This window comes from Theropithecus gelada, chromosome 5 (assembly GCF_003255815.1).
Source record: "Theropithecus gelada isolate Dixy chromosome 5, Tgel_1.0, whole genome shotgun sequence".
NCBI lineage: Eukaryota > Metazoa > Chordata > Mammalia > Primates > Cercopithecidae > Theropithecus > Theropithecus gelada.
Window position 1 is genome coordinate 151681012 of NC_037672.1, and position 17439 is coordinate 151698450.

Genomic DNA, 17439 nt, shown 5'->3' on the forward strand with positions numbered 1-17439 from the left:
TCTGATGTACATCATGAAGAATATAGGCAATAAAATTGCACTGTATTTGGGAAACCTGCTGAGTAGATTTTAGTTACTGTTGCCACAGAAACAAAGAAGAAATAGGTACCTATGTGAGATTATGGATATGTTAATTTGCTTCACTATATGTAACTATATGTATCCCATCACATCGTGTTGGATACTTTAAATATATGCAATAAAAATGTATATTAAAAATTATCTTTTGGGATTTGTTCATGTTGAGGCACGTAGGAGTAATTCATTTTTCATCACCAAAGAGTATTCCATTTATGAATATGCTATAATTTACAGCATAATTTATTTTTGCTTTGGGTGAATATTGAAATTTTTATAGACTTTTATTTATTTGTGTGTCTGCTTGGCTCTTACAAACATGCCTGCCTTGAACATTCTTGTATATCTCCTGGTATTCATATGTAAAAGTTTATCTAGGTTTATCTATCTAGAAGTAGAATTGTTGCGTTATTGAACATGGGCACCTTTAACTTTATTTACTGGATAATGCCAACTCGTTTTCCAGAGTACTAATTTATACAGTTATCCTTCAGAATCTGTGGATGATTTGTTCCAGGACTTCCTATAGATATCAAAATCCACAGATACTAAAGTCTCTTATGTAGAAATGGCATAGTATTTGCATATAACCTATGCATACCCTTCCATATACTTTAATCTTTAGGTTACTTAATATACCCAATATGATGTAAGTGCTATGTAAATGGTTGTTATGCTGTATTGTTTAAGAAATAATGATAAGGAAAAAAGTTGGTACTTGTTCAGTACAAATGCAAGCACCCTCTTCTTTCCAAATACTTTCTATCCATGGTTGGTTGAATCCACGAATATACAACCCATGGATATGGAGGGCCAACTGTACTGATACTTGCCTTCTGTTATTGCTTGAGAATCTGTCCAACACTTGTTACTGATCCAACTTTGTAATTATTGCTGCTGTGATTGGTACAAGTAGTATTTTATGTTATTTTAATTTGCATTCCCCATATGTTTGTTGCCAGTCCCACTGTCTTTCTGGAAAATGCCCATTTGTGTCTTTTGCCCATTTTTTTCTATTAGGTTGTCTGCCTTTTTTTTCAGTGATTTTGAGTTTTAAAAATTATCTTTGAGTTCCATATATTTTGGAGACTAATCCTTTGCTAGGTATATATGTCACAAATTGGGGTTTATTGATAAATAGAATTCTTCATTTTAATGTAGTTCAATGTATTAACCTTTTTCTTTATGATTTGTTTTAGATGTCTTGTTAAAGAAATTCCTACTTATTATGAGGTAATTTATTCGCCTCTATTTCCTTCTAAAAGTTTTAAAGTTTTGCCTTTTACATGTAAGTCCTTTGTCCAACCTGAAACTCGATAATGCATTTCCAATTAATTTTTAAAATTTTCTCCATAATTGCCTTGCATATTGAGATAATTGTATGTTTTCTTTCTTCCTAGTTTGTTAAGGTAGTATTAGAGTAATAAACTTGAGAACGTTTAATTAACCTGCATTCCTGAAACAAATTCAACTTGAGCCTGATGTACACTGTGTAGTTTATTTTGTGAATATTTCCTTGGTGACTTTCATATATATTCATAAAGGAGATTAATCTGTAATTTTGCTTGGTTTTGATCTCACAGTTATTTTAGATCAAGAAAATCTTTTAATGCTTTTATCCTTAAAGTGTATTTTGTTAATATCAGCATTACCTAAATTTTATTAGTGTGTATGTATATGTGTGTGTGTGTGTGTGTATATATATCTACACATATTTGTTTGTGTAGTCATTAAGCTGTACACTTAGTATTTCTGCATATTGCCATATGTAAATGGTACCTAATAAAGTACTATTGTTGTTTTTAAAAAGAATGTAATAAGCAACCAAGAAAACATGGACTATTCAGCTACCACCATCAACTTTCAGTAATGGAGAATGGCAGGTGAAACAAAACAAAGATGCATAAACTAAAGCAAAATTCCAAAATTCTTTCATTTTGGAAACAAAAATCTTTCATTAAAAAATTTCTTTGACATAAGTCTGTTGGTAGAAATCTCAGTTTTTGTCTTCAAAAAATTTGTTTCTGAGAAACTAGAAGCTTACCTGCCAAGATCAGGAACAGGGCAAGAATGTCGCTTCTCACCACTCACATTTCAAGATGATACTGGAAGTTCTAACTAATGCAGTAAGATGAGAGAAGGAAATATATATACAGATTGAGAAGGAAGAAATAAACTGTCTGTATTCACACATGACATAATTGTTCATCTAGAAAATCTGAAAGAATCAATAACATCAAAAAAAATCCCTGGGGCCAGGCACAGTAGTGCATGCCTGTAATCCCAGCATTTTGTGAGGCTGAGACAGGAGGATTGCTTGTGGCCAGGAGTTCGAGACCAACCTGGGCAACAAAGCAAGACCTTGTTTCTACAAAAAGAATTTTTTCAATTACCTAGGTGCAGTGGTGTGCACCTGTAGTCCCAGCTACTTGCAAGGCTAAGGCAGAAAAACCACTTGAGCCCAAGAGCTTGAGGCTGCAGTGAGCTATGATTGTGCTACTGCACTCCAACCTGGGTAACAGAGCAAGACCCATCTCTAAAAAGCAAAAAAAAAACAAAAAACAAAAAATGATGACAGCAACAAAATAATAGATTATAGTAAAGTTACAGTATAGAAGGTTAATATATACAAATCAATTGCTTTTCTATACACTAGCAAAGACCAGATAGAATTTGAAATTAAAAACATAATACCATTTATATTATCATCTCCAAAAATAAAATGCTTAGGTATAAATTTAATAAAATATGTACAAGATCTACATCAGGAAAACTACAAAACTGCAGTGAAAGAAATCAATGAAATAAAAAGATGGAGAGATAGTCCGTGTTCAAGTATAGGAAGACTGAAAATTGTCAGACATCAGTTCTTTTCAATGTAATCTATAGATTCAATGCAATCTTGGTCAAAATCCCAGCAAGTTATTTGCAGGATATCAACAAACTGATTCTAAAGCTTATAGGAAGAGGCAAAAGACTCAGAATTGTCCACACAATATTTAAAAAGAAGAATGAAGTCAAAAGACTGACATTACCAAATTTCAAGACTTACTATAAAGCTTTGATAATCAAGACAGTGTGGTATTTAGCAAAACAATAGACTAATAGATCAATGGAACAGAATAGAGAGCTCAGAATTAAACCCACACAAATATAGCCAAATAATCTTGGACAAAGAAGCAAAGGCAATTCAATAGACAAAAGACAACCTTTTCAACAAATGGTGATGGAACAATTGAATATCAACATAAAAAAAAAAAAAGAATATGGGACAACTTCACACCTTTCACAAAAAAATTAACTCAAAATAGATTATAGACCTAAGTGTAAAATTCAAAACTATAAAACTCCTAGAAGATAGCATAGGAAAAAGCTTATGACTTTGGGTATGGTGGTGACTTTTTAGGTACAACACCAAAGGCCCAATTCTTGAGAGAAATAATTGATAAATTGGGCTTCATTACAATTAAAAACTTCTGCTCTGAAAAAGACAGTATCAAGAGAATGAGAAGACAAACCACAGACTGGGAGAAAAATATTTGCAAAAGACCTATTTGATAAAGGTATTGTTATTCAAAATATACAAAGAAATCTTAAAACTCAACAAAAGAAAATTAACAACTCAATTTTTAAAAAATGGGCCAAAGGACTAAGCATTATCTCACCAAAGAAGTTATACAGCAGGCAAGTAAGCATATGAAAAGAAATTCCACATTGTATGTCATCAGGGAAATGCAAATTAAAACATTGAAATACCACTATACATCTATTAAAATGGTCAAAATGCAAAACTCCGACAACACCAAATGTTGGCGAGGATGTGGAGCAATAGGAACCCTCATTCATTGCTGATGGGAATGGAAAATGGTACAGGCCCTTTGGAAGACTGTTTTTCAGTTTCTTGCAAAACTAAACATACTCTTAACATATGATCCAGTAATTGCGCTTGTTGACATTTGCTCAGAGGTGATGAAAACATATGTCCATGTAAAATCCTGCACATGAAGGTTTATGGCAACTTTATTCATAAGTGCCAAATCTTGGAAACAACCAAGGTCTCCTTCAGTAGGTGAATGATTAAATAAACTGTGGTACCTTCCAACAATGAAATAATAGTCAGCAGTAAAAAGAAGTGAGCTACCTAGCCATGAAAAGACATGGGGTACATTAAATCCATATTGCTAAAATCCAATCTAAAAGGCTATATATTGTATTATTCCAACTATACGACATTCTGGAAAAGGCAAAACTATAGAGACAGTAAAAGATCAGGAGTTGCCAGGGGTTAGCAGAAAAGGAAGGCTGAACTGGTGGTGCGCAAAGGATGTTTAGGGCAGTGAAACTATTCTGTACGGTGGATATGTGTCATTACGTTCGTCCAAACTCACAGAATGTACACCACCAAGAGTGAACCCTAATGTAAACTATAGACTCTGGGTAATAACGATGTACCAACTTAGTTTTATCAATTGCAACAAATATGCCATTCTGATGCCAGATGTTGATAGTGGGAGAGGTTGTACATGTGTAAGGTTGAGGGATATATGGTTACCCTGTACTTCCTGCTCAATTTTACTGTCAATTTTACAACTGCCCTAAAAATAGTCTTTAAAATTGTGTTTATTTCTCCTTTGTTTTTGAAAGATAGTTTCACTAGAAATATCTGGAAACTTAAAGTTGTAAAACTTTGATTATTCCACTATCGCTGCTGAAAAATCAGCTGTCAGTTTGGCAATGTTTTGATGGCAATATCTTTTTCTGGCTTCTTTAAAGGCTCTTTTTATTTTTGGGATTCTGCAGTTTCACCATGTTCTTTCTAGGTATGCATTTATTCTTATTTGCTTTGTTTGGAATTCACTGTGGTGTTTGTTTCTTTTTGCATCAGAGAGTTTGCTCTTTCATTCATTCTTGAAGATTATAAATCACTGTCTAAGTATTTTCTTTTCTTTTTCTATTGTCTCCTTTAACTCCGATTAGAAATATGTGAGACTCCATCGGTTAGAATGGCGATCACTGAAAAGTTAGGAAACAACATGTGCTGGAGAGGATGTGGAGAAATAGGAACACTTTTACACTGTTGGTGGGACTGTAAACTAGTTCAACCATTGTGGAAGACAGTGTGGTGATTCCTCAAGGATCTAGAACTAGAAATACCATTTGACCCAGCCATCCCATTACTGGGTATATACCCAAAGGATTATAAATCATGCTACTATAAAGACACATGCACACATATGTTTATTGCGGCACTATTCACAATAGCAAAGACTTGGAACCAACCCCAATGTCCATCAATGATAGACTGAATTAAGAAAATGTGGTGCATATACACCATAGAATACTATGCAGCCATAAAAAAGGATGAGTTCATGTCCTTTGTAGATACACGGATGAAGCTAGAAACCATCATTCTGAGCAAACTATTGCAAGGACAAAAAACCAAACACTGCATGTTCTCACTCATAGGTGGGAACTGAACAATGAGAACACTTGGATACAGGGTGGGGAACATCACACATTGGGGCCTGTCGTGGGGTGGGGGGATGGTGGAGGGATAGCATTAGGAGATATACCTAATGTACCTGACCAGTTAATGGGTGCAGCACACCAACATGGCACATGTATACATAAGTAACACACCTGCAAGTTGTGCACATGTACCCTATAACTTAAAGTATAATAAAAAAAAAATATGTGAGACTCATGGTCTTGTCAAAAACACCTTCCTAGGATTACTTCATCTTTGTCAAAAGCCATAGAAAATATATCCTACATAGGAGTTTTTGAACTTGCCCTTAATAATCTGCCTGAACCCTAATCTTCCTGAATTATCTTCTGCTGTTAAAGGCCAATTGCATAGAATTTGAGGGGATACAATAACAAATTATAATGTTTTATATTGATGAATTCATTTGTAGGGGTCACATCAACTTGATTATTGACAATATGGATGCTAAGTTTTGGGTCTCTATGATGTTATTGAAATGTGAGGTGATCCAGTCTCCTTGGTCATGAAAAATGATGAAAATGTGCCATGATGGAAAAGGAGTGGGTAGTGCTACTGATCAATGCCATCTGCAGATTTTTAAAATAGAGTTTTTAGAAATTTAGGCCTTACAAGGACTTCATGTCTAAAACAACAAAAGCAATGGCAACAAAAGCCAAAATTGACAAATGGGATCTAATTAAACTAAAGAGCTTCTGCACCACAAAAGAAACTACCATCAGAGTGAACAGGCAACTTATAGAATGGGAGAAAATTTTTGCAACCTACTCATCTGACAAAGGGCTAATATCCAGAACCTACAAGGAACTCAAACAAATTTACAAGAAAAAAGCTAACAACCCCATCAAAAAGTGTGCAAAGGATATGAACAGACACTTCTCAAAAGAAGACATTCATACAGCCAACAGACACATGAAAAAATGCTCATCATCATTTGCCATCAGAGAAATGCAAATGAAAACCACAATGAGATACCATCTCACACCAGTTAGAATGGCGATCATTAAAAAGTCAGGAAACAACAGGTGCTGGAGAGGATGTGGAGAAATAGGAACACTTTTACACCGTTGGTGGGACTATAAACTAGTTCAACCATTGTGGAAGACAGTGTAGCGATTCCTCAAGGATCTATAACTAGAAATACCATTTGACCCAGCCATCCCATTACTGGGTATATACCCAAAGGATTATAAATCATGCTGCTATAAAGACACATGCACACGTATGTTTATTGCGGCACTATTCACACTAGCAAAGACTTGGAATCAACCCAAATGTCCATCAGTGACAGACTGGATTAAGAAAATGTGGTGGGCCGGGCGCGGTGGCTCAAGCCTGTAATCCCAGCACTTTGGGAGGCCGAGACGGGCGGATCACGAGGTCAGGAGATCGAGACCATCCTGGCTAACACAGTGAAACCCCGTCTCTACTAAAAAATACAAAAAACTAGCCGGGCGAGGTGGCGGGCGCCTGGAGTCCCAGCTACTCAGGAGGCTGAGGCAGGAGAATGGCATAAATCCGGGAGGCGGAGCTTGCAGTGAGCCGAGAGCCGGCCACTGCACTCCAGCCTGGGCGACAGAGCGAGACTCCGCCTCAAAAAAAAAAAAAAAAAAAAAAGAAAAAGAAAATGTGGCACATATACACCATGGAATACTATGCAGCCATAAAAAAGGATGAGTTCGTGTCCTTTGTAGGGACATGGATGCAGCTGGAAACCATCATTCTCAGCAAACTATCGTAAGAACAGAAAACCAAACACCGCATGTTCTCACTCATAGGTGGGAATTGAACAATGAGATCACTTGGACACAGGAAGGGGAACATCACACACTGGGGCCTATTGTGGGGAGGGGGAAGCGGCGAGAGATAGCATTAGAAGATATACCTAATGTAAATGACGAGTTGATGGGTGCAGCACACCAACATGGCACATGTATACATATATAACAAACCTGCATGTTGTGCACATGTACCCTAGAACTTAAAGTATAATTTTAAAAAAACTTTAAAAATTAAAAAAAAAGAAAGAAATTTAGGCCATAACAAATTAATAAGGAGTTTCTAGGGCTTCCAGTGTATGGCATGGATGCAACATTAATTTTTAAAAGAGATTTACAACTCTTTTTTATTATTTGATTTTTAAAAGGCTTTTCTTTACTCATTTAATAAAATGTTAGAGCCACTCATCTGTTCCTCACAGGCATAAACAATAGGGAAATGGATAACCTTATTTACTGCTGCTGAATGTCTCCATCTGGATATATCTGATAGTATCTCAGGGCAAATATTTAAATGCTGCTGCCTCAGTATATTTCTTAACATTTGGAAAGAGCACATACTGAATGAGACCCTGCAGGCAAGTACCTAGTAATAGTATTCAGGATTGCTGCCTCTGTTTTTGCCAGATCACCTTGTAAAATGAATAAAACTTATTATGTCAGGAATCTAAGCTTTGTTTAGAACTTCCAATGGCAGATTCTCTGTATATAAAAGTACAGTGGCACCATTAAATCAACCACTTTTGCCTTAGTAACATTATGCAAGAAAAGCTAAGTAGTTGTTTTAAATAGAATGAACAGCACAGGAGGAGAGTGAAGATACTATTTGTTTAAGTGGAACAGCTCGGAAATAAAAATTGTCCTGTCATATATACAGAATGGTAAGATGAATGATTTGATAAATGCAATTATTTATTGCCTGCCTACTCTGCGCAACTTGGTTCCAGTTCTCACAGCACTTGCAATGATCAAAAATTAACTTGCAAGGGTCAGTCCTAAAACATAGCAAACAAATAAAAAGTATACAGTTTAGTATAACATTTAGTAAGAGCTTATATATGTTGGAGGCACTGACTGTGCTAGATATTAGGACACAGGAGAAAAAGACATGGTTCTCCTCTTGTATAATTATATAAACTAATGCAGTCATATAAGTCACTTGAGAAGACATGCTATTATAGATTCCTGTCACCATGTGAGTTGACTGTACATCAATGCATGAGTCAGGTTCACCACACCCTGACAAAAAGATGAAGCTGACATTGCTTTTGGCACAGAAAGCTCCATTGTGTGGGCCTGGCACATGAGAGAAGGTGTGCCTCAGACGTGATTGAATTCTCGGAGGATAGGGTGAAGAAGCTGGAAATGCTCTTCCTGGGAGACTGTACTGATGAGGCAGGCATCAGTCACCAGCCCACGAGAAACAAAGAGTCATTGATTCTGGTGCCAGGCTCAGGGCTTCTGCAACAGAGTTTGTCCCAGACTATCAGATAGAGTTTATTGCCACTCTCTCTTCACCATCAGCAAGCAGAGTCAGGAACTCCTGAGAAAGGAGTGCTTGTCCAGAAGCAGAAGAGAAGAGGTTGAATGCAGGTTATTTTTATTTTATTATTATTATTATTTTTGACACTAAGTAGAACGACAGAGCAATAGACTCCATGTGATTTCTTTTTTTTTTTTTTTTTTTTTTGAGACGGAGTCTCGCTCTGTCGCCCAGGCTGGAGTGCAGTGGCCGGATCTCAGCTCACTGCAAGCTCTGCCTCCCGGGTTCACGCCATTCTCCTGCCTCAGCCTCCCGAGTAGCTGGGACTCCAGGCGCCCGCCACCTCGCCCGGCTAGTTTTTTGTATTTTTTAGTAGAGACGGGGTTTCACTGTGTTAGCCAGGATGGTCTCGATCTCCTGACCTCGTGATCCGCCCGTCTCGGCCTCCCAAAGTGCTGGAATTACAGGCTTGAGCCACCGCGCCCGGCCTCCATGTGATTTCTTAAAGCTTCATAAAGCTTTCATAAAGTTTCAAAAACAATTAAGAGTGAAGAACTGATCAGTTAGTATTCCAATGAAACTAAATGATAGGTGCCAACCTTCTTATTCATAAAATCTTCTTTTGTTCCCACTTCTTAGCTAGGGGATGGGAGCAAATGAATTTTTTTTAACTTTTTTTTCTAAGTCATTATCCACATTAATGGGGAACGTGCTGAATTCTTGCACGAAAATCTCACCTTTACACTGGAGATATTGGCTTCATACAAATGCTCCCAGGATAGATGATGACCTAAAATGTATGTTCCTTTTCTCTACCTGATATTTTCTGCAAAATCAATTATTTTTCTCATTCTTCATTACTGATTCTATCTCCTGGTATATTGTTGGAAGACATAAATATGATATGGGAAGTATGTACACTACTTTGACAGGAAGTACTAACATAGTTTAATCTGAGGTCTGTGATTGGTAAGAACCTGAGTGTAGCATACATGTGTGAGCTTGGGGTTGAGTTCATGGAAGATACTGACTAGACTGAGATTCATGGGGAAAAAAATGATGACCTATATTCCCCTTGGTCAAAGCAAATATAAAAGTTATTGTTGCATAAATCAAAGATAGGCCTACATAACTGGAAGTCTAAAATTTTAGACTGGATTTTGAGAGAGAGACTTTCAGGGAAATGATCTTATCCTAGCTGGGGGAGATCTAACACTCTAGAGAAGGTGGAAAGGGTACAGAAAAGGCAATCATCATTGTGGAAAGTAGTCACGAAATGGAAATGTTAATTTCCATTAACATGAGAAAGAGAGGGAGAACTTTGCAAAGCTCTCAGCCTTTACAGTCAGCTTTAGGTAGCTAAAATAAATCCACAGATCCACTCTGACTTTTCATATTCCTTTCCACATTTGGATCCACTTCCAACATTTTGTCCTCTGTGCTTTTAAATGTTGTGAAATATCTCCGAGAATTGCTTTAATGTGAAGCTTTGTTTGTTTGTTTGTTTTGGCTAGCATCACTACCTCCGGAACATCTTCATCCTTTTAGTCACAATTACTTTCCTCATTTACATGGATAAACTTGCCTTCTCTAGTCTCTCAAAGGTCAGCAGTATCAACATTCTCGCTGTCTGCTCTTTCTTCTATAATTCCATTTGCAACGGATTCGGATTTTACTTCCAATGTTTCACGTAACATATAGTGGTGCACTTTCGTCTTTCTCGGCCGGTTCTCTGTTGCATTTTTGTAAAATGTCATGTGAGTTTATCACTGGGAGACAAAGAAGCAACACAGCTACATGGTTTGCTGTGTGTGCATGAACTGTAATAGTTATGCAATTATACCCAGTTAATATACTATGGTAACTAAAATAGGAATTATGTTTTTAGGAGCCTAGTATTATTCAACTAATTTGTAATAACTAAAATTTGTGCATATTTGAACTGTGCAAAGGGAGGGTTGCCTATATATTCAAAGGACTTACACTGTAATTGTCCATGAGCTTCTGAGCTTAATTTTAATTTTTGTATCCCTATGAAATTTGCTCTAAGGATATTTTATAACTGAGGGTGGCTTTTTTCCACTTGTTTGGAATGGTTTTCTTACTAATTCAAAATAAGGAGGTCTTACTGGTTTTGCATATTTTTTTATCTTGTGAACTGGTATTCATTGTATGGTTCTCCACATAAGTAAATGCTATTCAACCTCAGTGAGAATTTAGAAAGTTTTAGTCTCCCATAAAGATGAGACGTGAATTTAGAATGTAGACAAAAGGTAATTATTTCCATGAATTCTATAAAGAATTTTTCTTTTTATAGTGAAAAAAATTATTTTTTGTTTTTATAATGATAAATGGTAAGCCATTTTCTTACTAACATAACAGACAAGAAATGTATGCTTCAGATAAGCTGGGGCTCTGAATATAATAATTCATTTTGGCAAAAAAGAAATATATTAAACATATGTGAGATCAGAAAATCTACTCCTATATCATAAAAGAAAAAAAAACAAAAAATGTTAAGCTTCCCATTTGTTTACTTGACACGATAGATCTCTTTTCCTTTCTAGCAATTTTGCAGGGCTATTCATAAGAATGGTACAAATATCTCAACTAACGTTTCCACTTCTCTCATTTTATTATTAGCTTTACATAAAAATTGGACTTTTTTTCTTAAGCAAAACACTTAATTATGCCTCATAAATGTTAGGTGTTTTTGAAGGGCTAAAGAAACATGTCTTTTATGTAGTGTGCTGAGGGAAGATTCCTCCAAAAAGGGATTGTCTAACTTTGACAAACTAAGCTGCTCTCTGTAACTTCAATGTTAGAACAACCACACTCCATAGGACCATCTTTTTATTTTTTTGTATATGTTTTTAATTGTCTTCCATTCATAGATCTACCAAGTGGCTCACTCACACATCACTTGGAAGATCTGGCCCATGCAAGAAGCAGGACAAAGGCAACTCTGCACCAATATGTGTGCTTTTGCTTACCAAAAACACTTTTGCCCATCTCTAAACTTGATTGCAGTCATTTAGTGTTTTCATTTGTATCAAACAATTAAATAAAATCTGTGTTTACTGTATTCAATAATATTAATTAGTCCATTGCTTCAAAGCCATTTTCTTACCAACAAAACAAACAAGAAATGTATGCTTCAGATAAGCTGGGACTCTGAATATAATAATTCATTTTGGCAAAAAAGAAATATATTAAACATATGTGAGATCAGAAAATCTACTCCTATTTCATAGTATTAATTTATTCATTCTATTAATTGGTCTTTTATTAACAGCTCCCTTTTTCTTTTCTCTAAGTGCTCTCTAAATAGTACAGTATTTGTTCATTATCACCATATTTCTATTTTTTATTCACATATGTTTTCCTTATTTATATATACTTAAAAACTATCTTTCCCTCTTAAAATTTCTTCTTTCTTTTTCTTTCTGGAAATTGTCAGATCCTTCCCTTATGACTTCTTCCTCCTTTTTAACTTCACTTATCTCGTTACTGAAATCCTGAGAATAATGAGGCTATCTTCTAGTAAATGCCTTTAGGTGGACTGTAAAAGCCATTTTCCTTTTGTAAAATTGATATGTAAAAATCAGAGTGGACCTAAATTTGTATTGTCTAGTGAGTTTGTAAGCTGAAAAGAATGAAAGTGTACAAATTCTTATTAAAGGTGCCCATAATTGTATTTTTATAAACAGTGGCTCCATGTACACTTTGTCTACACCTGGAAAGATATCTGGATTGCGGCCAAAGCCAGTTTGTGGACTTCAGCTTCACCAGTAGCTGCTGCCAAGTTATTTGAGGTGAGGTAACTAAAAGAATGGATTAGTCAGCCATTTATTGCTGATGATAAAAGAGAAGAATTTGCATTTTCTAAAAACTTAAGATATGTATTTCTGTTATTTTTCACTCAAAAATATTTAGCCTTTACCATTCCCTAGAACATTGCTTTGAGTGCAGTTATATCAGTGAGCATGATAGTCAAGTTTCTTGACCTCATAAAACTTGGAGTCTATTGAAATTAATATCCTAACACTATTCATTTGATTTTCTGTTAATTTTTAATCCTCTCTTTGCAAGTTGCACCTATACAGCATATGCTTAGTTTCAAAAATTAAAAGAATGAGAATGAATGTTATTAGAGTTTCATAATACCCCTTGAGATACTTAGAGTTGCCAGAAAAAAATATAGAACTCCCTGTTAAATTTGAATTTCAGATAAACAATAAGTAACTTTTTATACATAAGTATGTCTTGTACAATATTTAGGTATATCCTAAATTGGATATACCTAAATCTGGAAAGTCTAAATTAGAGAATCTCCGGATGTCATCAAAGCAAGAAGAGTGACATTCACTATCAACAGATTCACTGTAATGGCAACAGCCTGTCCAGTCTACATCCCACAACCCCCACCATTCTCATCCCCAACCCTAGCCACCCGATAAACAGTATCATCTCAGAATCAGATTGATACTGTACTTCAAACTAGCTAGTCATCTCAATCCATCTTCAGCATATGTGCTTATTAATGTGATGTTTTGTATACAGCACACCAACATGGCACATGGGCACATGTATACATATGTAACAAACCTGCACGTTGTGCACATGTACCCTAGAACTTCAAGTATAATAATAAAAAAAAAGATATCATACACAGCATCCTCTCTACTATCCATACTTAAAAAATATATCTAACTGATCAGGTCATAGAAGATTACTTCCAAAATATTGTGCATAAAGAGCAACCTGAAGGAAAATCAATAATAAGGCATGGCTCAATTTAAGTGGCTAAATTGTCACATTTATATTTTGGGTTTATAAATAGTCCTGAGTATTGATTTTGAATTAGGAGATCAAATGTTTTTATTCCAGTTCTAGGACTTTTACCTTTTGTCCACATTTTGGAGGATACAGGAAAACAGAAGACATGATCATTATCCTCCAAAATGAACTGGTGGTCTTGCTTAATTGACATTCTTTGTACACTTGTGAAATTGACAGGGTTTGCAGCATCTAGAAGTCAATAGGAGACCCTTTGGGGATAAATGCTCGATTGGATGTTTCAAATATTAAACCTAGTAGGTGGGAGAGACATGGGTTGGGAAAAACTTGGTAGAAATGGTAGGACTTGACAGGAAGAAACATGATCTACCATGTGATTAAAATAAAAAGGCCGGGCGCGGTGGCTCAAGCCTGTAATCCCAGCACTTTGGGAGGCCGAGACGGGCGGATCACGAGGTCAGGAGATCGAGACCATCCTGGCTGACACGGTGAAACCCCGTCTCTACTAAAAAATACAAAAAAAAAAAAAACTTAGCCGGGCGAGGTGGCGTGCGCCTGTAGTCCCAGCTACTCGGGAGGCTGAGGCAGGAGAATGGCGTAAACCCAGGAGGTGGAGCTTGCAGTGAGCTGAGATTCGGCCACTGCACTCCAGCCTGGGCGACAGAGCGAGACTCCGTCTCAAAAAAAAAAAAAAAAAAAAAAAAGTGTGACATATTTTAAAGAAATACAAGTATAGAAAAACTAAGTTTATATTATAGGACTGAGTGTAGTAATATTGAATATGATGTTATATCACCTCTTTAGACATTGCCTCAGTGTCAGAAATCTTATTATCATTGTATCATATGCTGGAAAAATTATATTAATGAAATTGGAGTCTATTTCAGTTGCTCACAAAACAGTCTGATTTTCTTAAAATTAAAGAGTTTTAAAAAAGTATAAGAAATATATTCAAGGCCAGGCATGGTGGCTCACGCCTGTAATCCCAGCACTTTGGGCGGCTGAGGCAGTTGGATCACCAGAGGTCAGGAGTTCAAGACCAGCCTGGCCAATATGGTGAAACCCCGTCTCCACTAAAAGTATAAAAATTAGCCGGGCATCATGGTGGGTGCCTGTAAGCCCAGCTACTCGGGAGGCTGAGGCAGGAGAATTGCTTGAATCCAGGAGGCAGAGGGGCAGAGGTTGTAGTGAGCTGAGATCCCACCACTGCACTCCAGCCTGGGCAACAGAGCAACACTCTGTCTCAAAAAAAAAAAAAAAAAGAAAAAAAGAAAAGAAATATAGGCCAGGCGCAGTGGCTCACGCCTGTAATCCCAGCACTTTGGGAGGCCAAGGCGGGCAGATTATGAGGTCGGAAGATGGAGACCATCCTGGCTAACACAGTGAAACCCCGTCTCTACTAAAAATACAAACAAATTAGCCGGGCATGGTGGCGGACACCTGTAGTCCCAGCTACTTGGGAGGCTGAGGCAGGAGAATGGTAAGAACCTGGGAGGCGGAGCTTGCAGTGAGCCGAGATCACGCCACTGCACTTCAGTCTGGGCGACAGAGTGAGACTCTGTCTCACAAAAAAAAAAAAAAAAAAAGGAATATATTCAAAATATGGGATATTATGTGCATGTAAAATTCTAAATTATGTATCTGTTGTTTGACATGAATATGTTATGTTTTTGTTAAAAATTAACATTTTCAATAAGTTACATAATTTTTCTTTTAATCAGTTTATTATTTTGTAATTATTTAGCTTCATTTTCTGATAGCTGACTTTAGAAATTCCTATATCTTAACAGTTTGAGAACAGAAGATCAAAATAATTAAATGAATTTATTTACACTTCAAAATCAACAATTAGAACATTCAAACCTAAAGGTAGTATGATAGATGCTACTATTTCTTTATAAATAATCTTTTCTGAATGAAGTCTTTGATTTTGGAATATGATCCTACTTAAGCACACTGCAAGTTTTCTTTTCTTTCTTTTTTCTTTTTAGCTCATTAGCGTTTTGTACTTAACTAAAAGCAACAATTAAGCTATACTTTATTCTTGGCATTTCTTCACCTAAAATAAAGCCATGGAAAGCCCCATCTTCACATTAATGTAGGTCTTATGAAATGCCTTGGTTACTTTAGACATTTGGAAATGTCAGATCAATAGTTACGGGGGCTGGAATGTGCTACTTCACTTTAACAAACAAAAATTAGAAGGCAGGGCATTGCATTAAGAAGATCTATCCGTGAATTTTGGGAACATAGGCAGAGACCAAAACCAGAGAGATCACCATCAGTATTTTGAGTGAGAAAAGTGTTTGAAATGGACTGAGATAGCAACTGAAGAACCACTGGCAAGCTTAATTGAGGGCCATAATTCAGTACACTAGGGTCAAAATAGGGCAAAGCTATGGAGGATGAAGCCCATTGGCTTAGCTATATAGGACGAGGTCAGGGAAGGCCAATGTCATCATCAGACAAGTTAGCAAGGCATACTGAGACTTTCTTAATGAGCATAAGAAAACCAGATAAGCAGAAGCTGAGGTCTAGCTCTGAGATAATACTATCAGTCCCCATGAGTTATTTTGATAATAGGCTATCTTAAACCTTTTCTCTGCATGGGCTGGTAAAACTGTTCCATCGACAGCTCTGTTACTATGTCAGTATTTCTAGGACTGTATTTGTTGAGGCAGGTCAGCAGCTGCATTTTCTCTGCATGGGCAGGTAGAAGTCTTCCACTGACATCTCTGTTACTATGTCAGTATTTCTAGGACTGTGTTTGTTGAGGCAGGTGAGCAGCAGCATTTTCAAACTCCCAAAACCTGACCCATGTTTGTGTTGGGTGCTAGTGCTCTGAGCTGAGACCTTAGCAGGGGATCTCCCCGAGGCTAAGTTCTCCAGTTGCCTTTTAGCCTCCTTCATGGTACTTTTACTCTGGTCCTGCCTCCACCCCGCAACATCCTGGGCTCAGGGCCAGACTTAGCATCAGGGTTCAGATGTACATTGCCTATAAAAATGTCTGAATTGGCAATAATTACTCTGTGTAACTGTATTTAGCTCTAAAATGCTATGTGTGCTTAGGGATTGTTCTTACTGGAAATAGGCCTAGAGAGATAGATTGGGAATGACATAAATATTCTCAATGAATGGAAAAGCACATCTAGAAATATTTATTTTACTCTTTCCTTATCAAAGCTTTTAAAATGACTAAACTCTGATTTTGGGTTCTGAAGTGTCTCTGGGGAAGGTCATTTGAATCTGCTGTATTGTTAGGCTGTCTAACATCTGCAAGGTGATTCTCAACCTGGACTCTTGGAAATTAGTGTCAGTGTTTTTTGGTTATCACAATGACAAGGGAGTAATACCAGCAATTAGTGCTGATACGGTTTGGATCTTTATCACCTCTAAAACTCGTGTTGAAATGTAATCCCCAGTGTTGGAGATAGGACCTGGTGGGAGATATTTCGGTCATGAGGGTGGATCCTCCATGAATATGTTGGTACTGTCCTCCTGATAATAAGTGAATTCTTCTTCTCAGTTTGTATGAGATCCTGGTTGTTAAAAAATGTAGCGCCTCTCCCACCTTGCTCTTGCCCTTACTACCTGATGCACCTGCCCCCTCTTAACCTTCTGCATGGTTGTAAGCTCCCTGAGTCCTTCCCCAGAAGCTAAGCAGATGGCAGCACCATGCTTCCTGTACAGTCTGCAGAACTGTGATTCAATTAAACCTCTTTTCTTTATAAATTACCCAGTCTCAGATATTACTTTATAGTAATACAAAATGGACTAACACAAGTGGAGAAGAG